General features: G+C 39.5%; 1 long non-coding RNA gene across 1 annotated transcript in view; it reads left to right on the top strand.

The window, feature by feature from the left end:
• LOC103878002 overlaps window positions 1-24549 on the top strand; it is a 152825-nt gene extending 128276 nt beyond the window's left edge. Inside the window, exons 7-9 of the long non-coding RNA XR_002517290.2 lie at window positions 17595-17694; window positions 20657-20794; window positions 24207-24549. This is a non-coding gene — a long non-coding RNA (uncharacterized LOC103878002). The remainder of the gene's footprint in view (window positions 1-17594; window positions 17695-20656; window positions 20795-24206) is intronic.
• Window positions 24550-24794: the final 245 nt, after the last annotated feature.

Raw genomic sequence — 24794 nt, 5'->3', positions numbered from 1 at the left:
ACCATAATTCACCAACACTTAATACCGTTTACCCTGCAGATGTGCATTTTATACAGAAATATCAGCTTACCACTTTGAAAAATTAACCTATTGAAGGCTGTCAAATTCTGATGCCCTCATGGGGGTATTATATATTGTCTGCATGGCTCTCTGTTTCGCCTTTTACCTCCAGAATCAGGAATGCCTGGGTTAATTGGCTAATGAAGTGGCTAAAAAGGGGATGGGGGGTGGTAGAGAAATGAGGACCCAAATAGAAATGCTGCTTTTCCTAAGGAGAAAATATTCTTTGCTTCAATTCCAAACATGACAGGTTTGGGGAAATGACACCCAACCCCTGCGAAGGCACACACACACCCCCTACAAGTTCTAAGCCAGAAAGTCCAGAGTTAATCAAGGAGGTAAGATAGAAGTGAGCATAAAGTAAAGTGTGGCTCAGTGGCTACTGTGTCTAAATTACTGTTTAACAAAGATTCGTCATTACAATGGGGTTGATAAGCCTATGACTAACAGAGAAAGCCTATGTGGTTAAATTTGTTTTTTAATTGTCTCCAAGAATGTGATGCTGATTTAAAATATTCCAATGAAGCACCATTTTAACCTACACAATTAATATTTAAAAGTGTGAATATCCAGTGTTTTCAAGGTTAGCAAAAATAGGCACCCTCTGACAACACAGGTGGCAAACTGCTTTAACAACAACAACAAACTTTCTACAGAGCAATTTAATAACCAGTATCAAAAAACCTTAAAAATATTCATACATAACACCCAGAAATTCAACTTCGAGGAATTTTACATAAAAAGTAAGAATGTAGAGTTTGATATTTGTGTAAATAATCTTTGTCATAACTTTGTTTTATGAAAAGGACAAATGGATAAAAGCTAAACTCGTATAATAGGAAATTGGTTAAGTACAGCAGATGCATATAATGTAATAAAATAAACTCACTAAAAATCGTACCTTAGAAAAATATTTGTCAAGATGAAAAATTTTAGGTTGAAATAGAAACAGAATTTTCAAAAGAACAAGCCGCAGATCAACATTTGCACATTTCTAGATTTTACAATCCCATCCACATGTATATACATACATTACTGCTACATCATGTCAGCAATATCTTTAGCTAGTGAGAATATGTTTGCAAACTTGGTTGTATTTGATTTTTCATTGCACAGGTACCACTGCAGTTGAGGAAGGTGGCCTGAAGCCAAAGTATTAAGTCAGAAGCATGGCCTTCTGAGCAGTACCCTCCTTTTCATGCCTGGCCTTGCTTCCTGAACCTGGTTAACACTTTCTGTATCAAAAATGACTCTGGCCTCAGTACCTGCCATGCCATAGCTCCCAGACCCTGCTCAATTCCCTGCTATCTTGTCCTTTGAACAGCATTCATTACCACTCAATGGTATAGCAGGTCAGATCTGAGTAGGAAGCCCAGCTTTATGACCTTTGGCTAACTATGTTACCTCACTGAACCTTAGTGCCCCCTTCTAGAAAATAGAAACCTAATGCCTGTCTTACAAGGTTGCTGTGAGTATTAAATAAGAACATGCGTATAATAAGCTTGGTCATATACCAGATAAACTAATATTAACTCGCTGTAACTCATGATTAAATATCAGGTTAACATCTACTGAGTTCATTTTGGTAGGTATCACCCCACTAACTCCAGAGGGTGAGAATTTATTCCCTGCTTAATGCAAAGTTTCCCCATGACCAGAGATTCTGGTTCTCTGAGGGTGATCGAGACTACTGAAAACTATGAGAGCAAGCTCGTGACTGGTGGTATTTCACCCTGCTGTTCTCTTCTCTCAGCTAGAAGTGTCTTCAGAGCATAGGGAGGGGAGGTGGGAACCTGCAGCCGGGTTCTGACCTCACTCCTGCCAGCATCCATCAGGGAGCTCAGGCTGACCTTTGCAATGTCTTTAAGGCACAGGGATTAAGGCATAGGTGACCCATGAAGCTTAGATAACTAGTCAAGGAAAGGGAAGGGGATGAAAGAAGCATAGAGAGGAATATTTTGGGGTGGTGAGTTTGTAGTGTCCTTCGAGTTAAATTATGCATTCTACAGAAGCAGATACCTGGTCACTTAATGATCGAATGGTTCAGGATGCACCCTCCTGAGAAGACTAGAAATGTGAAAGGACTGTCATAGCTACTAGTTCTGGCATCTGAGTTGCTCTCTCTCCTCTCTTCTCAAATTTGGCTACACATTGGAATCACCTACAGAGCTTTACAAAGTGCTGATGTCTGGATCTTGGCCCCAGAAATTTTGATGTAATTGGTGTAGGGAAGTGTTTATTAAAGGAAAATCCCCAGATCAGCAGCCTCACCCAGGAACTTGTTAGCCTTGAAAATCCTCAGAGCTCACCACAGACCTACTGAACCAGATACTGTGCAGGTAGAGGCTATCAGCCAGTTCTAACAAGCTGTCTGAGGGCTTCAGATGAATGCTAAAGTGGGCGAACCACTGGTCTAGGTTGGGGCCTGGGCTATCTCCCCAGCTCCCCAAATATTTCTAGTGTGCATCCAAGTTTGAGAACCACAGCTCTACATCCTATGTTTTTTTTTTTTTTTTTTTTTTTTTTTTTTTTTTTTTTTTTTTTTTAGGATTCTTAGGTCTTTCAAGTATTCACCTTCACTTTCATCATATGCTTCAATGGCCTTTCCTTATGTGCTTATGGGGTCTGTGGAAACAGTTTTCTATTATTTCCAGGTGAGGTGACAAAATTTGTCATTGCACTGAGGGATGTTAAATTCTCTGAACCACTGATAAATGGGCCATAGAAAACTGCCCTCCAGCTGCAACTGCTGTACACCAGCAAATCAAATGGCTCAGTCAGGGCCAAAAGAAGGATAAATAAGCAGAGTCAACAGAAGCACTGCCAGGCCCTAAACAGGAGGATAGATCAAAAGGCAGTCAGCTTGGCAGATCAGCAGTGGTGATGAAATACAAGGGCTGCAAATTTAAATCTAACCTCTTTGTTTTCATGCTAGAGAGCCCACAGTAGGTCCATGGCCTGTTTGGTTTAGATCTAACACAGCTTAGATTCTAGCACTTTGGAAACCTGAGGCAGGAGGATCACTTGAGTCCAGGAGTGCGAGGATAGCCTGGACAACGTAGTGGGACCTCATAGCTACAAAAAATTAAATTTTCTGGGCCTGGTGGTGCATGCCTGTGATTCTGGCAACTCGGGAGGCTAAGGCAAGAGGAGCTCTTGAGCCTGGGAAGTTGAGGCTATAGTGAGCCATGATCGTTAACAATACACTCCAGCCTGTGTGACAAAGCAAGATCCTGCCTTAAAATATAAAAAGAGTAGGGAAACAATCAATACTCTCATTTCCAGTAGGAGAAACTGCAAATTTGAAAAAAATCTAACCCAGGTATCTCAAATCTTGGCTGAATTCTTGTGCTGGTTTTGCTGTTAAGTCTATAGATCTAATACACAGCATGAAGACTATAGTTAATAATAGTTAATCATATTGTGTTTACTGAAAATTTATTCAGAGGGTGGATTTTAGGTGTTCTTACTACACACAAAAATGTAACTATGGAAGGTGATGGATATGTTGATTTTCTTGGCTCTAGTAATCATTTTGCTTTGTATATGTTTATCAAAACATGTTGTTCAGCTAAAATACATATATATATTCCTATAGAAAGAAAATAGAGAGAGCAAAGGAAGGAAGGAAAGAAGGAAGGAAGGAAGGCAGGGAGGGAGGGAGAAAGGAAGGAAGGAAGGAAGAGAGGGAGGCAGGGAGGGAGAAAAAGAAGGAAGGAAGGAGGAAGGAAGGAAGGAAGGAAGAGAGGGAGGCAGGGAGGGAGAAAAGGAAGGAAGGAAAGAAGGAAGGAAGGAAGGGAGTCAGGGAGGGAGGGAGAAAGGAAGGAAAGAAGGAAGGAAGGAAGAAAGGGAGGAAGGAAGGAAGAAAGAAAAAGAAAAGAAAGAAAAGAAGAGAAATGAAAAGAAAATAAAACAAAAGAAAAGAAAAGAGTAAAGAAAAGAAGGAAACACCAATGTGAATAATTCTTTTGCCCTTTCTGGGTCTCAATATCGTCATCTATAAAATGATCACTACAGTCCATTTTCCATTTGGCAGAGCTCAAACAGGCTGTAAGCTGACTATGAGGATGAAGACAGGGCCTAACCTCTCTAATACTCTTTATGGGGCCTATTTCCTAGACTTCATGCGACTCATCTTGAGTCACAATTTATATACGTTTAGGTGATCAAACTACCTTGTAGTTATATTTTCCATTTATGAAGCATGATTGATATGGTGTTTCACTAACCCTCATAAGAACCCTCATTATTACCTGAGGTAGATAATAATGTCCCCATTTTACAATGAGGGCACTGAGGCAAGATATGGCCCACAAACCATCTGTAAACAAATAAATGCAAATACAGGGTTAGTGCTGGAACTCACATCTTCTGATTCCTCCTGTGCAGCTGAACTGTGAACTCCAGCTTGTAAAATAAAATTCCTTGCTCTGTAGCCAAAACAAAACTGCATTTGGAAATCAGAATGAGAAGCTTGGTGATAGGCCGTCAAGTGTTTCACTTGTGATTAAAGGAGAATCTGGGTTTCCCATCTCCTGGGGCCTCCTACTCCTCTCTCAGATCCCTCAACACTTAGTATAAATTATCTGGCATTAGGATAGAGATCTTTTCATTAGTGTGTCTTTGAAAAACAATAACATACAGGAGAGAAAAATTCCTCTTCATAGGGACAAATGTAATCTTATCAGAAATGAGCAGGACAGTAACAGGAAGGAGAGGATTCTGGAATGTCAAAGAGAGGAGGGGCAACAGGGAAAGAAGGCAGGCTACAGGAAAGGCCCGGAGAGGCTTTTGTCAGGGGCCAGCAGCCAGGATATTATTGTGAGCTGGAAACATGGGCAGAGCCGGGCAAGGAGGAGGGCATATTCCAAAATGATTGCCTTGTTGCCCTTGTTGATGTGTGCCCAAAGACTGCACATGGACACACATAGATTTATGCAAAGTCCATTTTCCTTACCAATGACCTCCAGGGGAAGGTCACAGCCACTAAGGTGATGAAGCCTGAAACTAGAGAGAAAGGACCTTCAAAGACGTTGAGTCCCTCTCCATGGGATGGGAGTCCATCTCCCAGCCTGGGCTTGAGTCCCTGACGGCAGCATCAATTCCTTCTGTCACTAATCCTGAGACAGCGCATCCCACCACTGCCTAGACTGCCCGGAAGCTCTATCCCCTCCCTCTTCCAGCCTTCACCTACTCCCGGAAGAGTCCCAACCAGACTACACCTAAACCTTGCCAGACCAGCACCAGCTGTTAACAAAGTGAAACTTTGCTTTTCTTTGGCTGTTAGATTTCAAATGCTGCATGGTCCAAAACTGCTTTCTCATGTCTTACCTACACTCGTCATACCGTTTCAACCTGTTTACTTTATTTTGTCCATAGGGTACATAGAAAGCAGCTGGCCATCTTCCTGGGCATAACAACATTTTAGACACTCGACAGAAACAATGGGGCCATAAAAAGGACCACCCAGACATAGATATCTGTCTCCGAGGAAAAGTTGGGGGCACAGCAAATATTCTCAGGACTTGGCAGCATCCGCTTCTCTCATTATGCCGTATACAAAATTACACAAACACTCAGTTCAGACATTTGATTTGGGTCTTGAATATTCTATTTAACATAGTGTACTTGTCTTTACATATAGACATGCACATCTGTTCCTAGAATTCTTGCAGAATAACTTGCTTTCCTTGTCACTTTACTTTGGCTTTAATTGTTGTCATGAATATAGCCTTCCGTACATCTTCCCATAATGTTCTTCTTCGTTTTTTAAACTCTTTAATCATTTTCCCTCCTTAGAATTTCTGAAGTTGAATGATAAAATGGATTGGGATGTCAGTCCAAAATCTCCAATGCTCTGAAAATCTCAGACACACGTTGCCTCGGAGATGGGTCTTTGGGGGCAATTAAAAGATAATGTCAATAGGGCTAGACAATGACAAGCTAATGGTCTCCTGCTGCCAAAGAAGGGGGCTTGGAGAAACTGAGACATTATTTTCAAAGCCGGAGCCCATTATGCTGTCACAGCACCATCCTCCAGTGACTTGGCTGCTATTATGCCCAGTGATTAGAACAATAAATAAAAGAGAGGCAGTAAGGAGTAAGTGCAGATTTCTGCAGCTAACTAGCAAACCAATCGAGTTCAGAGTGAGGCTCCCCAGACACATTTAGCCATCAGCATGTATGTCTCAACTGCTGACTCCAGAAATGTTACCTTTTCATCTCCATGCATGGCATTTCTTGCAACTGAGATTTTAGTTTTTCCTATTAACTCCTACAACTGGATTTTATTCTTGCCAGCCAACTCCTACCTAACCTTCAATGCCCAACTCAGAATTCTCCTTTGAGGAGTCTTCTCAAGCCCTCTAGCCCACAGGTACCCTCCTCTAAACCCATGTATTTTCAACCTGTTGTGCTCTTTGTTGTCATCATTAATATCCTTTATAACCCCCTTTCAATAGTGGTGCCTTTCTTTACTACTGCTTAAGTCCTCAGGAACTGGTATTGACCCAAATAGAGTGTAAATTACCAGTCAACAGAGATTATATCGCACACATATTTGTACACACTTAAATCCCAATATATGCCCTCAACAAACACCTCTTACATGGTTGGCCTTTTGTGAATGTTTCTCTTTAGATTAGTCATGGTTGAAAAGGTAGAGTGTGTGTCAGGCCATGATGTTTATCTCCTCCAGCAGGTGAGGAGGAAGAAATTGATGTTGCCCAGAATGTAATCATCAGAATATAAACTGAGATGGAGTGAAATCACCCTTTATGGTCAGCTGGCTCACCTCTCATTCTTATTTGTTGCTTGTCCTAGATCCTACCCCTTTCTGAAATGGCATGACCGTATAGGAGGTCCCAGCCCTGGCATCCTGGTTATTGGCTGACTGACCAATTGCTTTCTCACTTAGTTTTTCAATTTGTTTTTCTGTGAATTCAAGAAAAAGGGGTGTTTTTTGCTGGTAAGTTTGCTGTGTGAGTGCTCTGCATTTTAACTTTCTGGGACCGTTTTCCTTTTATTTTTATACTGAGTTTGTTTAGTTGGTTAATTAATTTGTGACTTAATAACTTTGTCAGAGTACAGAAAGATAAACATATATGGATAGCTGAGATGCAGTTTGTTAGTGCATGTTCATTTTAATCTATAAACTTTAAACCAATTCTATTTTTCTTCTAACATTTCAAATTACTTTAAAAGTGTTAAGTTATTTATTGTCAAGGAAGACTCTATCACAAGAACAGTGTTTTCTCCTAAGTCAGTGGACTAGGAATCAGAAGACCTGAGATGTAGTTCTCTTTTACCACTGATTTATTCTATTGTCTATTTTTGGAATGTATTTGCTCATGTTCTTACTTTAAAAATTCTAGAAGGAACACACAATCTATACCATGTGCTCTCTTTCGAGCACTAGATGAGGAAGGTTTTTGGGTTTTTTTTGGTTTTTTTTTTTTTTTTTGGCAAATGATTGATTAGTTTACAATTATCCTTCTTCAACAGTAGATATACCATGGCAGGAAAGTGGAACCACTGTCCAAGGTTACCTAGAAGTCAGTGACCAAACTAGGCTTCAGGCTTTCATCTTGTGAGTGCCAGTGTTACAACCACTAATCCCCGTTATCAGTGAGTCATGAAGCTGTGTATGTAGAACACTGGAACAGTCATCAGAGCAGCAAATTCACTTCAACATTACTTACCTTGGTTTCTATGCCATTGTCCTCAAGCATTTTAAGAAAATGGCTTAGAGCTTAAGTCATACAATGTAAAAAGCTAATAAAAGTTCGTCCCTATGTCGGTTTCAACTTTGCCCTCAAATGCCAACAGCAAGGACACCTTCATGAGCAACTGGCCCCAGGACTTACAGAGGCTACTAAGTAGCCATAGGAACCATGATACTCTGACATTCCTGGCCCAAGCAGAAATACAAAAACCTAAGCATGGTGGGTTGAAACTTCATGGATGTCTCTCGACCCTGAAATGGGTTGCAGGTGTTTGTCTCAAAGATGAGAACAGATAATGAATAAAACATGCCTGGAGCTTTGTGTTCAGAAACTGTGACAAGCTTGAATCTGATGACTTCAGGAATGAGATGAAATATGAGTTTGAGCTCATCTGCAAAGCTCTTAACGAATCCAAGATGCTGTTGCTGGTATTGCTGCTCATGGACTACAGTTTGCCACAAGTTTATGGGAGGACAGGAGTGGAAATGATGGGGGTGAAAAGATCTGGAAAAGAAAAGAATGAAGAGGGAAGAAGAAGATGAAAGCAAGTTTTGACTGCGGATATTTAAGGGAGAGCTCTCCCTGGAAATCTCACTGAAGACTAAATTTGACCTTTATTTTGAGCCTGTAGAAGAGAGATGAAGATAAAAATACTCTTCAGATCAATGTATTGTGTAAATATACTCAGCTTTATGGACTCTGATGTTATTGCATTTCTATATCATCACTGATTCCACTTTTGCTTTTGGTAGTAAAATAGAGACTATTCTTATCATATTTTCATCTAAAATTGCACATTTAAGGTCAAGTTATCTCTTACCACATGAAAAGCTATACTTACACATATGGAAAGTAAGATAACCTTTTGTAACTATTCTTTTTTCCACGGGACATTATCTTATTTCACACATGTGTTACTGCAAATCTTTTGAAGAGAGAGATGGATTGACACTAAGATTTTAAATTCTGTCTTGGATTGTCACATTGAGTAAATTTCTGTGGAAATTCCAATTGCTGGTTTAGGAAAAGTCCAGCAGGTGTAGCTGTAACACTACTCAATTTCAGCAGAGTTCTCTGGTATTGGCAAGATGGACTCCAAGCCTCTGTTCGTGAACTATGTACTCTCAGTGAAGGGCTCTCTCTATCTGAACTCTTGCTATATTCAAGAAAAGCTGGTCATTTTGGACCCTAACTCAATTCTTGATATTTTGGGTTTTCTGGGGAATCATATAGTTGAGGTACTAGTTAGCACTCTCACTGGAAAAAGCAATTTGGTAACGGCCCCCTACTGGTCTAAACTGGTACATGTGGCTTTGTAAATGCCAATCCACCCATTCATTAGACCTCTAAGGACACAGAGATATTTTCAATCATTGGCTCTGTCGTTCAGAGCGACTTTTCTCGCCAAAAGCTTAAGGGAAGAAAAAATGTGTGAAACATAAATACAAAACATGCAACAGTCAGTGGGACAATTCCAAGTGCCACTATTCATTAATTTTATAGTATTAGGAAATTCACTTTTCTCAGAGTCTCAGTGTTTTAAATTTCCCAAACCAAAATGAAAACAACATCTACTGCAAAGGATTATTGTAATGGGGAGCAAACAACATGATACACATGAGAGAATGTGTGATACACTTGACAACGTTTGATAGAACATATTGTGCATACCAGATTGGTTTTTTTTATTAATAGTAGTACTGTTGATTTTATCAGGATGAATAATGGTCTTGGGGCTTTTATGTAGAGCTCATCTCAATGGATCAAACTATAAAGTGACAGACCTCCCCTCTGTGCTCAAATTATAAAGTCCATTCCATTCTGTACATATGGGCCTATCAGCCTGCTAGTTTATTATAGATTTTTCTCGTCAGGCTTGCCAAACTCCTTAAGGTCAGGGGCCATAAGATTTTCATTTCTTTTATCAAAGCACTTGGCATGATGTTTGGTTCATTGTGGTTATTCCCAAATGTTTGTGAAATAAGTATCACTGAGTAAAGTACATTACATTTGTAAAGGGAACTCTCTCATTCCACTTACTTATTTCTTCCTAGGAGTAAACCAGAGAAGGGGGTACTATGCAGGCACTTTGGGGGAAATTGGCATCGCAGTAATTCTGGTATACTGTTCCAATTTAGTGTAAACCAATTAAGACACTTAATGAGAACAAAATCTGCTCAAGGTAGTAGTATATTATATGCTATGGGAGATTAAAATTATTGCTTAACAGCTATCCCTCTCCATCAACAATTTTAAGGACTGAAATGAGAAATGTTGCAGAGAGAGAATTAAGAATATAAAATGTGTGACAAAGCTAACCATCAACCAAAATTCAAGCTTCCACCTCTGTAATTAAGGATTGCACTTGGAAGGAGCTCTTCAGCCAGGGGCTCCATTTCCCATCACACTTGCAAGTGAGGCCATGTGACTAGTTCTATTCCAATGCAAAACGAGAAAAATGTTTGTCATTTTGAGGCTAAGATAGGATGTCTTCTCTGGTCTTTCGGATGCATACAGAAGACTCCAAGGCCTTGGGAATATTTATAGAGAGCATGAAGGAAGAAGTCTGGGTTCCTGAACCATCACGTGGAGGTAAAACACCTACTGGCTGGAAACCTGCACTGGACTATGTCACGAGCAAGAAATAACTTTCCGCTGAGTTAAGTCACTCACGTTTTGGAATTTGTCAGAGTAGCTAGCATCATCCTCATGTAAGATGGAAGAAGGCACCACATGATTTTCAAATGAAATGGGAAAGCATAAAATACATTGCACTCAGAAGATGGAGAAATCACTGTGTGGCAAAGTGGGCTAAAAGCTTTCTTCAAGAAATGAAGCTGCAGCCGGGTGCGGTGGCTCACTCCTGTAATCCCAGCACTTTGGGAGGCTGAGGCTGGTGGATCACCTGAGGTCAAGGGTTCAAGACCAGCCTGGCCAACATGGTGAAACCCCGTCTCTACTAAAAATGCACAAAAATTAGCCAGGCGTGGTGGTAGGCACCTGAAATCACAACTACTCAGGAGGCTGAGGCAGGAGAATCACTTGAACCTGGGAGGCAGAGATTGCAGCGAGCAAACCTGGTGCAGAGATCGCGCCACTGCACTCCAGCCTGGGTGACGAGAGCAAAACTCCGTAAAAAAAAGAGATGAAGCTGCAACTTATTCTTATGGATTTATGGATCAGGGGACATACTTCTTATGGAAGGAACTACATGAGCAATGATACCAGTGTAGGGAGATTGAAAACATATTGAGGAGACAGTGAGTAGAGAAGTTGCACTGAAAAACCAAGGCCATCTTAGCTCCAACAACTGTCACTAAGCACATTACTACCCATTTAAGTCTTTAGCTTGACTGTTGTCTTTAAGTTATTATGGACCATAAGATCCAATTCAGTCAGGTCTCTTATTATCAACAATCAGATATTTAATTATCCCTGCAAAGCCAGCTTTGGATCCAAGAGGGGCAGATTTTGCCAGCTGCCTAGAAATACGAAGCACTTGTTTCAATTGTATTTTTCATTTGTAATTTCTGCTATTATTGATGCTACAATCAGACATAAGTAAGACTCAGAATTACTTAGTGATGCCAGAATGTAGCAGGCACATTCTGTTTTTAGCTTCTCTTACAGTTGGCATCAAGAGTTGGTAGATTTTCATAGCTATTTGTGTAGATGTCTTACCACTCATCTGTAAGAACAGAAGTGATTTATTACTTGACTTTGTATTCCCCTTTAACTAAAACCAAAATCTGCCTTCAATAGAGACATAGACTTATAGGATAGAACAGCATAGTATGACAGAATTCATATAATTCAGCATCCTGATTTTGTACTAGGATCATTAATGTTCCTTGTTGAGAACCAAAGATTCTTAAGTGATACATCCAATTAAAGATAGCAAATCCATGAACAAAATCCTACAAAGTGTTAAATTAGTTAGCTTTTTTTTACTGTAAAGGACAAAGTAGCTTAAGAAAAGAAAAAAAAAAAAAAAGCAATGAATAATGAGGATACTAAAATTTCTCCTAAAACCCAGGGAGATAATTAAGGCTAGGCTTCAAGAACAATTGAATTTAAGTAAATTATCTGAGTTTTTCTCTTTATCCACTGTCTTTACTATCTGTTTATCTACTTTACTCTCTGTTTGACACAGAATAGTCTTCTCAAGTTCCTTGTACATGTGATGGGAAATGGCTCTTGCCAAGAGATCTCAAGTTTATATCTCAGTTAAAGAGAATAGATTATTCTGAGTTGGAATATCTTAGTCTCTATTCCAAACACAAGGGTAAGAATGTAATTGAGGCAATGAAATTTGACCAGACATGTCACTGATAGGCTCGTTGTCTGGAGTGAACCCGGGAATGCATGGAAGGGAGGGATAGACAATTCCAAGAAATTGTGAAGCCTGTTAGACAAACATGTGCTAAGGGACTTATGCAAGGAAACATACAACTAGTTAATGCAAAAAAGAGCAAAATACCAAGAGGTCAAGTAGCTACATAACAAGTAGTTAATAGAAGAGAAAGGACTAGAGCCAATTTCTTAATCCAGTACTGGTAGCTTTTTATTAAATGTTTCCTTCTCATCATTTCAATCCTCAAGGGAGAGTGTTAGCCTTGAAACCATTCTAGACAAGAATCTGCCTCAAATCTTCAACTCTTGCCATATATTTTCCCCTGAGATTCTAAATACCAAACTCCAGGGTCATTTTAGACAGTGATCTGCTCCTAGGCACTGTTCTTTTCCTTTCTGTTTCATGTAAACGCTGTGCATATTGCTTAACACAGATGGTCTTCTGTCAAAATGATTGCTTACTAGAGTTGTCAAAGCAGATGCCAAACTGTAAAATTTGGTATGGATGATGCTTTGGAAGGAGAAAGACACATTCGTCACTGGGTTAAATTCACACCTTCTGAATTTGCTTTAAAAAAATGAATTCCCAGTGTTGGTCATAGTTTATCATCTTCTGAAGTTCAGATTTGCCAGGTCAGTTGAAAAGTAGATGAAACAGCAATGACTTAATTAGCAAAGCTGACATTTCTGGCTCAGCCTCAGTCATGGTGAGTGATACCTTAAAGGTTCTGAACCAAAAGCTTAGATTGTTACTTTATACTTTATCTTCTCAAGATAATTGATTAATTGAATGCAGTCTATTGAATTTCATCTAACTGATGTATCTAAATGACAATGAACTCACCCCTGGAGAACTACAGGCTAGGATTTTTCATGATGTTGCTGTTGTCATTTTTGTCCCAGAAGACAGCTGCTCCCTGAAGCTGCTCTTCTACAACCCCCAAAAGGGAGACTCACTATTAACTAGGAGCGTAAAAACATGTCTACCTCTCCAAAATGCAATTGCTTCACATGGCTGGAATTTGATCTGTTGCCAGTAGGTTTACTTTGATCCCCAAAGTAACATCCCTGCTGACCAGATTTCTTGATTAAATATAGTCTGTTAATATTAAATGAAATGAATCAGAGACAATATCTTATGCCTATCTAATTTAGAGGCTATGGACACTCGATTAAGCAGCTTCTCTTTGGGATGGATATTTTGGTTCATGAGTTTTAAAAAAATATTAATTGCTAGTCACCAAGTCTTTTTGTATCTATAACTTGGCTAATGCAGTTACATATAAGAAGACAGATTGAGAATTAATGTTATCAATATTTTGCAGTTTGAAGATTGATATATTCTCTTTTAACTGGGCTCTTTTTAAAGAAAAATATCCTTTCATGTTTATAAAATATGTTCATTTTAGAAAAATACAGAAAACTATGAAAATTAAGTCACCTATAATCTTCAAGTCGAGGAATAATTACTAATATTTTGCGTATTATTATTTCAATCGTGTGTGTGTGTTTGCATGTGTAGACATTTTCTTTCTTCTCTCTCTTTTTCTTACATATATGAAAAAGGATTTTGAATAAGATAGCTAGAGGTAGTGAATATTGACAAAAAACAAATGCTTGTTTGTCTGGAGATAATTTATTCTTAAAAAAGGCTACACAACCTAAAACTATCACAAGCAATGCAAAGCCACCCCTTCAAGATGAGCCAGGTATAATATCCAGAAATACATGAACCAGATATTCCTCCAGGGTGAAGCAGGACCATCAGTGAGAGAGGAAAGAGATTTGAAGACCAAGGGATTCTCAAATGTGAAGGAAAATCTCATTGCCCTCTGCAGTGGACACAGTATAATTTGAAAGATGAACTTCATAGGAAAGAAACAAATGGTTTTCATCTTGTTCTGGGCCCTAGGAGCACACAGCTTGCCTAAAATTAAGTTAGTTAGTTTGTTCATTTTTTTCTGACAACCAGTATGGGCCCATAATTGGACTTTCAGCTGTTATTAATATAAAAAAGATACACGTCACAAACTTTCTAAAATTAGAATTATATTCCAAAAGCATTTCTACTTTTACAAAACTTAAAACTGTATAGTGAGTATTGTTACATTATTACATATTTTTGAAATATAATTTTTTTGAGGATTGCGTAATATTCCAACAAGTGATGCACCATTGTTTATTTAACTGATTATTTTATGTTGGTTTCTATGTCAACATTTACTTTTAATTATAAATAAACTTGCAAAAGATGTCAATCTTTGAGTGTAGTCTTGATTGTCTTTTATACAACAACTTCCTACAAGAGGAATTTGGAGGTCAAAGGTTAAGGCCATATTTTTAAATTTTTAATAAATATTATTAAATTCCTTTCCAGAACAGTATAAACATTCCCATTTTCTTCACTCTTGTATATTTGTTAGTCTGAAAAGTGACTAAATTAGATAACTGAAAAGGTATCTGCATGGCCACTGGGTTAGATTTTTAAAATTAGAAACATATCAAAATTAACAATGTACCTTAGCTCTAATAATTTTTTTTTTTTTTTCCTGAGATGGAGTCTCACTCTGCCACCCAGGTTGGAGTACAGTGGCACAATCTCAGCTCACTGCAACCTCCACCTCCTGGGTTCAAGTGATTTTCCTGCCTCAGCCTCCTAAGTAGCTGGGATTACATGCGTGCGCCATCACGCCTGGCAAATTTTTGTATTTTTAGTAGAGATGAGGTTTCACCACGTTGGGCAGGCTGGTCTCAAACTCCTGACCTCAGGTGATCTGCCCACCTTGGCCCCCCAAAGTGCTGGGATTACAGGCATGAGCCACCGTGCCCAGCCTGCTCTAATAATTTTAAAAGTACAACAGCCTGTTGAAAGTTCATATGATTATCTGAAGGAGAAGGAAGCAGAAGCAGAGATAATGATACACATTACCCCAGCAATTGTGATTTCTACTTACAGTCAGAAATTCCCTATCTCTGAATATATTTACTCAAACACGGGGTCATGTGGTGTCATCGGAGCTCTCACTTCTGGGGCCCACACAGCGTCCTCCAGTGGATTCCGTCAGCGTTTGTATGTGGCCTTTATGCACGATGACCTCAGAGTCCACGTGCTTTATATTTGTGCTGCATCTCTACCCAGTCAAGCTCATTACCATTCAAAATCCCTTTTTATAACTTCAGGAAAACAGATTAGAATTCAAAAGTCTCTAGTTGTTCATTGACTGTTAACATACATAACCATATAGATATAATAATACTTCAGAGAGTGCTGAAAGTATAATTTGGAATAAGTAAATAAAACAAACAAACAAAAAGACTTTAGACTTGAGCGTCGGAAAATGCTTGCTTGCACATAGAAAGGGTTATTTATTAAATTGGCTCCCCAAACAGAGCAAAGGAAATCCTACTGCTTGGGACAATTGAAACTAGATTGAAAGAACAATTCCCTATTGTCAGAGGCTGAGACTTCAGTGACAAACAGTGTATTTCTTTCTCCCTCTTTACAAAAGGAAGTTCTCAAAAGAAACTAAGAAGTCTGCTTCTCATTTTGAACCCTAAAGTTCCTTTAAAGTGTACACAGCTGTTGTAAGATTACACACACACACACACACACACACACACAGAGACACGTCAGTCACACAGTCAGGAAAAAGTGACAAACAGCTTCACACGCTAACAGATCCAGTACTTACACTAGCTCCTTAAAAGATCCTCTCTTGTAGGCCAGGCGCGGTGGCTCATGCCTGTAATCCCAGCACGTTGGGAGGCTGAGACAGGCGGATTGCCTGAGTTTGGGAGTTCGAAACCAGCCTGGGCAACATGGCAAAACCTCATCTCTACTAAAATTACAAAAAATTAGCCAGGTATGGTGGCGGGCACCTGTAATCCCAGCTACTTGGGAGGCTAAGGCAGGAGAATCACTTGAACCCAGGAGGCGGAGGTTGCAGTAGAATCACTACAGCCTTTCTGTCTTCTGAGCAGGCTTCTTTCCCATGAGGTTTCAGCTTTCTTCACTTCCAGTTGCCTCTGGTCTCTTCTCTACCTCTCTTTCTCTTTCTCCTCTCCTCTCTTACTCTAGGCTTTCCCCCTTCTTTCTTTTCTTTGTAGCTTCTCTAGCTTTCTCCTTTCTTTTCTTCTTTTTCTTCATAACTCTCTTTTTTGTGTGTTCTATAGACAGCTCCACGGTCGAGAATTCCTAGTTCAAGTTCCAAGTCTGAGACGGATCTTAGAGAGCATTGTTCCATCACCCACTTCCTAGTTCTTCAGGCTCATTTGATTTCCCTCTACACATTTTTGTCTACGCCTGTTCTTCTTCCCAACTCTTTCTCTCCCATGCCCAGATTCATAAAAGTTATGTAAAATATTCTAGATCTTCTTTCCTAAATGTCATTAGGTCAAATAAAAGGAACAAAGAAAAAAAGGCTCAGGGAAATAAAACAGAAGTGTTAAGTACTTTTGATTGTTTTTCTCTTGCAGAAAGTCAACTGTTTTTTGAGGGAACAAAATAAAAAAAAAAAAAAGGAAATAAAAGGACCAACATATGACATTTCTGGTGCTTTCCTTTATCATGTTGAAGAGAAATTATCAGTAATTCCTTCTCAGTGGTTGTGATATCTCTTTAAAAAATTACTAAGGAAAGGTGTTGAAAATCCTGTCAAGGATAAAGGCAGGAGTAGTACTAAATTATGGGCAATTGGATATGGATTCCTAGTTGAAATCCTTTCCTGCTTGGAACCTCACAGATTAGTAAAATTTAACATTGCAAGGTCCTTTGACTTTTCTATTTTCCTAGGTTTAGCTTCAGGAGGTGATTAAAATCTGTCCATTTCTTTAATGTTAAGTTTTGTTAAAAACAGAGACTTCTGAGCACCACCAAACCTGGCGTGTGTGCACCACAATGCACGCACACAGATGTGGCACTGCACCAGCCCCCATGTCTCCTCTTGCTCTTCTTACGAACTGAATTTGTGCCATCAATTTAGGCTTAAAAAAGATAAATGCAAAACAGAAAAGAAAAAGAAAACCCTGTATTCAGGCACTCTTCCTCCCTAACTGTTTTATGAGTCAGTGTCAAGCATCTTCTTTCTTACCCTTGCTGAACAAAAGAAAATGGATCTGTGCTTTGGTAGAAAACTTGTAGAGGGCAAGCAGCCTCTGCTTTGGTACCAGCTTGCAGCTCTGCTGGCACCTAGCCTGTTGACTTTGAATACGACCATAGTTTATGTTTTTATTTGCATTTCCCCAATGTGATGGAGGTCTCGCATGTACTCCTGCAGGGTCCCTCTTCACCCGCTCCACCCTCTGTGTGCTCTGGGAGGCTAATCCAGATGTGCAGCATCAGGGGGCCTCAAGCTTCTGGTGGAGCTCGGCTGGTGGGACAGTCAGCCTCTGGGAGACGAAGCAAGTGAAGGAAGAGTGACGTTGAGATAATTATTTCCCTAATTCCGTTTCTGGCAGGTCCTACTGAATTAGTGTGATCTTCTGTGGAAGGCTGCAGCTGCTGTCAGAAGGCCCTCTGTCTACACTTCTCTCTGGAGAAGTGTAAGTGTTTTGTCAGGTAAATACTTTGTCACTCACCTCAGCGTAGTGGTGAGAATCATCCCGCCTGTCTCTAGCACCAGAATCCCTCCTATTGTTTCTAAACCCCTCCCATGTCCTTGTAAATAATCTCTTTATTAAATTGTCTTCAAATTACTCCATTTTAATATGCTGTCCATTTCCTTTTGGGACCCTGGCTGATATTGATACTGATATTGGGTAACTGTTGCAGGAAATCAGGGACTCCAAATAGGGGGACTTGCTGGAGCCGAAGCAGAAGAACATAAATTGTGAAGATTTCATGGACATTTATCAGCTCCCAAAATTAATACTTTTATAATTTCTTACGCCTGCCTTTACTACAGTCTCTGAACATAAATTGTGAAGATTTCATGGACATTTATCGCTTCCCCAATCAATACTCTTATAATTTCTTATGCCTGTCTTTACTTTAATCTCTTAATCACGTTATCTTCGTAAGCTGAAAATGTACATCACCTCAGGACCACTATTGTACAAATTGATTGTAAAATACATGTGTTTGAACAATATGAAATCAGTGCACCCTGAAAAAGAACAGAATAACAGCGATTTTCAGGGAATGAGGGATGATAACCATAAGGTCTGAATGCCTGTGGGGTTGGGCAGAATAGAGCCATATTTTTCTTCTTGCAGGGAGCCTATAAGCAGACGTGTGAGTAGGAGAAATATCACTGAATTCTTTTCCCAGCAAGGAATATTAATAATTGAGACCCTGGGGAAGGAATGCATTCCTGGGAGTAGGTCTATAGACGGCCACTCTGGAAGTGTCTGTCTTATGCAGTAGAGGTAAGGACTGAAATACACCCTGGTCTCCTGCAGTACAGTCAGGCTTACAAGAATTGGGAAATTCCAGCCTGGTAAATTCTAGTCAGACCAGTTGTCTGCTCTGGAACCCTGTTTCCTGCTAAGACATTTATCAAGACAATGCATGCACAGCAGGACATAGACCCTCATCAGTAATTCTAATTTTGCCTTGCCTTGTAATCTTATTGCCCTTTGAAGCATGTGATCCTTGTGACCTACTCCCTGTTTGTACACCCCCTCCCCTTTTAAAATTGCTAGTAAAAACTTGCTGGCTTTGTGGCTCGAGGTTGCCATGATGGTCCTGCCAATATGTGATGACACCCCCAGAGGCCCAGCTGTAAACTTTCTCTCTTTGTACTCTTTCTCTTTATTTCTCAGACCAGCCGACACTTAGGGAAAATAGAAAAGAACCTATGTTGAAATATTGGGGGCTGGTTCCCCTGATAGGTAATTACTGATTATTGATACTAATAGTTGACACTGATACTGATAATAATTATTATTAATAGCTAATATCATAATTTGATACTGATTATCAGATAAGGATACTGACACTGTAGGATATTAACAGTATCAATAAACACTGACACTGGTACTGATATTAACACCGGCTGCTACTGCTGGGTAATTACTGGGTCTGTCTATCAATCTATCCATCTATCTAGGATGTTCTCACTCTTGTAAATATCTCTATAAAGGCTTGTCAAAGAGAAAAATGAGACAATGTGAAAGGGTCTTATGTACATTTAGTCTCTATTCATCTATTACAAGTTTCCTTTCTAAACCAAATAGTTTTACATTGTTTTAGAGACTATCTAACACTCATTAATTAGTTGTTTTATTTCTATTTTTTATTGCTCATATATAACAATAGGAAAACTTGGTTAGTCAGTTAATTAACAAATATTTATTAATGTATATTATTATATGACATAAGACATGATAAACATGTTCTAAAAGTGTGGAACACAACACTTAATAAGACAGGCAGAATATCCATCTGCAAAGAGTTTGAATTATAGTGGGAAGGGCCAGACAATATATAAATATATAAACCAAGAAATAAGATCATTGAAGTACTGATAAGTTTATGAAGAAGATGAAACAGGGTGATTTTGACAGACATTGACTATAACAGGACCCCTTGTTTTAGAGAGCATCAGATAAGCTCTCTATAAGGAGGAGCCTCATGAGGGTAAGACCTAAATGATGAGAAGCCAGCTGTGTAAGAGGAGCATTCAATACAGAAGGGACCATAAGCACAAATGTTATGAGATGAGAATTTCACAGGTGAGTAGCATGCACCTGTGTCCCAGCTACACCAGAGGCTGAGGCAGGAGGATTGTGTGAGCCCAGGAGCTTGAGGATACAAGTGAATTATGATCATAGCACTGCACTCCATCCTTTTGTGTGTGTTTTTTTTTTAGAAATCTCACTGTGTTCTGGGTGACAGAGCAAGATGACATTTCTGAAAAAAAAGGGTGGGGGGACATCACAAAAGACCATGGATAAAACTAAGTAAACCAGAGAAGGAAGAAGGAAGAGAGAGAGATTAGTTGGGTGCATTGGCAAAGCCAGATAATGTTAGAATGACCAGGCCACAGGAAGAGTCAGGTTCAAAATATACTTAGAAGCCACTGGAGGCTTTTAAATGAGTATAGGAGGATCTGATTTGTAGTTTAGAATGATTTCTCTGGCTGCTGCCTGCGTGTAGAACAGATCCTATGTGAGGGAGCAAATGTGGAGGCAGAAAAGCTACTGCAGAGGTGATAACATTAGGTAAAAGATCACAGCATCTGGGGAAAGGGTGGTTGCAGTAGAGGGAGTAAAAAGTAATTGGTTTCAGAATACATTTTGACGGAAATGGGATAGCAGACTGATGATTGGATAATGGGAATTGAGGGAAATCGAGGAATCCAGAATGACTTGTAAATTTTTGTCCTAAGAAATTGAGTTGATAATGATGGCATTTACTTAAATAGCAAATACCTGTGGAGGTAAATTCTGGATATGTGGGGCAACCAAGGGTTTCGTTTATGCCATGTAAAGTTTGGCATGCCAATTAGACATGAAGAGATACTGAGTAGAAAGCTGGATACTCAGGGGACCACAGTCTTCTGTTTTCTGGATCTCAGGTCCCTTTTAAACTGAAGCACAGTGAGAACAAGCGTAAAGCACTACACAGATGGAAGATTACACCTTAGCTCACTGCCCTGTGCACCCTGGTTACAACGTCTAAGAAAATGCTCTGGATTCAATCCTTGGAAAAGTAGGTAGGAATTTACTTTTCATGGAATTCAATCTGTGAATGGTTTATAAAAGAATCAAGTCAGTTATTGATGTGGCAGCACTATGTGCCCCTAAATCCTCCAATTTCCATTAACTAATCTCGAGTAAATAACAATAGGCAATGTGTCCAATATTTTTGTCTCTCCAAACTAGTAAGAGGCTCCAGATCAGAATCAATTTCTTTGCAGAAATTCCAATCTCTTCATCACTAACATGGTATTTACTCTCAGTACGTGCTGAGCTATCACATGTGGAAGAGTCTTGCCTGGTTAATTAATTGAAACCTGTTGAATTGGGAAGTTCCCAGAAAGGCTGCGTTGACGAACTTTACTCAAGAATCACAACTTCACAGGTCAGACCACAGAAAAGACTTTGGCAGTTACCAAATCTGAAGCACTCATGTGTGTGCTAGAAATCTGGGACTAATAAGGTTAAATTGTCTGAGACCTCAAGGTGGAAACAATAGGTGGGTCTAGAACTCAAGTCTCCCAATGACAGTCCAGTGTTATTGTCATTATCCTTTAGAATTGCTCATTTATTCATTCATCACACACGTGTGAAGGCCCCATTATGTATTATATACTAAGCTTGAAGACCAAAACAAATCAGTAAGATCCCTATCTTAAAGACTCTTAGGTCTAGTACATGACTTAGTATAAGTGGAAGCATTTTCATATAAGATTCAGTAGATGCTATAGTAAAATAGTGAGCAAAACTATATAAAATCCCAGAGAAAGTTGAAACTTCTTCTGTCTTGGATCTGTGGAAAATCCTAAAGAAATTTGCGAACTTTTATAGGGAATCTTAAATAATGAAGAAACATCTTCTAGGCATAAAATGGAGGGAGAGAGAATTCAGAAAGGGATAACAACAGAGAAATTCAAAGTAGACTGAAGTGTGAATCATGGGGGAATGCAGAAAAGTGAGATTACAGAGGGGGGTTGGGGATAGACAGTACAAACATGGTAGACCCATCTAAGGAATTTGGAGTCTATCCAAGAGGCCAGAAAGAGTCATGAAGCTTTGAAAGCAGGAAAGTGATATGTTCAAATTTGTTTTAAAGCTGCTTTGGCTACAGCATAGAAACTGAGCAAAAGAAAGAGAAGCTGCCGATGGGGCGGTAGCTGTATGTTCACAGACACGTGCATCATATTGCTATGCCGTTGCAGTTTTGGAAGAGTGCTTATGCTTCTGTCATGTGTACTCACACAGTTTTATTAAAAATCTCTTATTGAGAGATTACTAGGAGCAAAACACCAAGAGAGTCAGGCATGGTGTGGAGATTTCCATCTTCTTGCCCAGGAAAATGTTTATAAGAAAAAGAACTGAAGAGATTCAAAGTGAGGAGAAGCCACTGTTAAAGAAATCAGAATGGCTTTTTGGAGTAAATAAAATTTGGCATGCAAGGGTAATGGATATATAGGACTTTTGTAAGTAGAGGAGATTGAATGCTCTGGCCAAAATGTCCCCCCTAACGTGTCCACTAAAACGAAAACTAAAAATTGAGATTAGGGTCGGGTGCAGTGGCTCGTGCCTGTGATCCCAGCACTTTGGGAGGCTGAGGCGGGTGGATCACAAAGTCAGGAGATCAAGATGATCCTTGCTAACACAGTGAAACCCCATCTCTACTAAAAATAGAAAAAATTAGCCGGGCATGGTGGCAGGCACCTGTAATCCCAGCTACTCAGGAGTCTGAGGCAGGAGAATCACTTGAATCCGGGAGGCGGAGGTTGCAGTGAGCCGAGATCGCGCCACTGCACTCCAGCCTGGCACCCAAGGGAGACTCCGTCTCAAAAAAAAAAATTTTTTTTTAATTGAGATTAGCATGTCTATTTCTAACTTCTCTTCGCTATTTCCTTCTTAGAAGTCAGAATGAAAGAAGTGCTCTAACAATGTCGTCAACCTCGATTAAGCCTCAATCAAGTCAAAAATTTGTGCTTGGAAACCTAAAGAGGAGAACTACCACCATTTCTTTTTATTACATGACAGCAAACAATATGAGTCATATTTCCATGGAATTGACTAGCTGCAGGGGCAGGTAGAAACTCAGCCAAAAGAATTGAGTTAGAATTCTAAGGCTTTGGCATGCACTGAACCTGACTGTAGATAATTCAGTTAACTTTTCCTTCAAGGTTTCCAACCATAAACCCCTAGGCATAAAGCACTATCTGATTGTCTCTAACCATTTTAAAGGTTGGTCTAGATGGGTTTATTTTATTTTGAAACTAAGCCCAAGTCCAGTTTGAGTTAATGCCAAAAATATAGCCCAAATCATTAATCAATCTATTATCAGAGCTTGTCCCATCTCTAAATAATTAATTGCAGCCCATTTTACACTGTGGGTAAATAAAGTGTTTCTATTGCTCTCTTGGTATTGTTTCTGAAAAGCCATTGTTGTCACCTGTTATATATGGCTATAAGCAAGCTCTCAACAGCATAACTGAAAGGCCAAAGAAAGAAATTAACTGAGCCATCCCGCATTAGTAAGGAAGGTGCTGATGGATAACAGCAAAATCAAACCAGTTAAGAGTGGACCAGACAAGAGGGCCTTCTCTTTCAGTTACGAATGCATCTGGCCTGTGTCCATGGCTAGATCATATATCTGACAATATCCTCCCTTTTAATGCTTTGCAGATCCAAGGTATATTATCATACCCTAAGACTGAACTCTCCGGGGAAATTATGTCAAGCCATAGCCAAGAAAGTAGGATTGTAAAAAAAACAGCTGCCTGGATTTCACCTTCAGAAAACAAGGGAGAACATGGGCCAAACGGTGGCGCTGTGAGACTGAGAATAATGCCCGATGCTGCACTTCAGTCTCAAGTCTGAAAATATTATGCTCAGCACTTACCCCAGGGGGAAAAAAAAATAGACGTTAGCTTTATTTTTATAATTTATCTCTGTGCACTCAGGATGGACTTAAGATTCCCATAAACTAATTTTCCTGGTTGATTATGCATAGACAACAGATTCCCAGTGTGGGCAGGAAACAATAATTTTTATAAAGTCCCTGCGTCAAATGTGTTCATTATTCGGATCTTTTGACCTGAATGGCAGTATTATTTTATAAAAATGGAGAAAATCAACATGGGCTTCTAAAAAAGATAAGGTTTCTGCAAACTATTGGGAAAATGACTTGGCAGGCAGTTAGGAATATTGATCTGTGCTGATAAGAACATAAAACAAATAGTCCTGCAGCTTTCGCATAGGGTGTTGGAGACTGCACCTTTTACAAAGAGAGATCTCATTGCTCAGCACTGTTTGAAATGTAAGTGGGCATGCTTTGACCACAGCTAAGCTCCCAACATTTTAAAAGGTCTGCAGAGAAACTGAAAAGCAGAAAAGCCCCATTGTGTCTATGGGACTGAGTTTCTTTCTCTGTTTATTTCTACCCAGGAGTTTCATGGAATAAACATCAAAGCTCCTGCTTGTATTTATGGCAAAGGAGATCACATTCTCCAGCAAACATTATTTCCTGAGCACCGAATGTGTACATCATATTGCGTCAGGGACCGAAGTGAGACAAGTACATCCCAAGTTCCTTCTCCTTGAGCCACCCCTCAAGAAATACACCGAATAAGAGACCTGTGATACCTTCCTGATCATCGACATGGTGGAATCTCATGCTATTAAGCTAAGACAAGTTCTATAAGCCCAAATTTCTGGTCTCTTCAAATCACCATTGTAGGGTTTTTCTGGTCAAAGTTCATTAACATATAAAACCTCAAATGATTGCTTACATTTAGTTCACTCTGGGTTTTGTGTCTGTAATGATGCCATGTACTTTACAAATCTTTTCAAATCTTTAAAACATGTATTATCTTTGCACATCTTTATAACAACCCATTGGGTTTGTCCCTAATTTACAAATAAAGAAATAGGCTGGGTACGGTGGCTCACACCTCTAATCCCAGCACTTTGGGAGGCTGAGGTGGGTGGATCATGAGGTCAGGAGATGGAGACCATCTTGGATAACATGGTGAA

The sequence above is a fragment of the Papio anubis genome, chromosome 12 (assembly GCF_008728515.1).
Source record: "Papio anubis isolate 15944 chromosome 12, Panubis1.0, whole genome shotgun sequence".
NCBI lineage: Eukaryota > Metazoa > Chordata > Mammalia > Primates > Cercopithecidae > Papio > Papio anubis.
The sequence above is the reverse complement of the archived record's forward strand: the minus strand, read 5'-3'. Positions and strand labels throughout refer to the sequence as shown.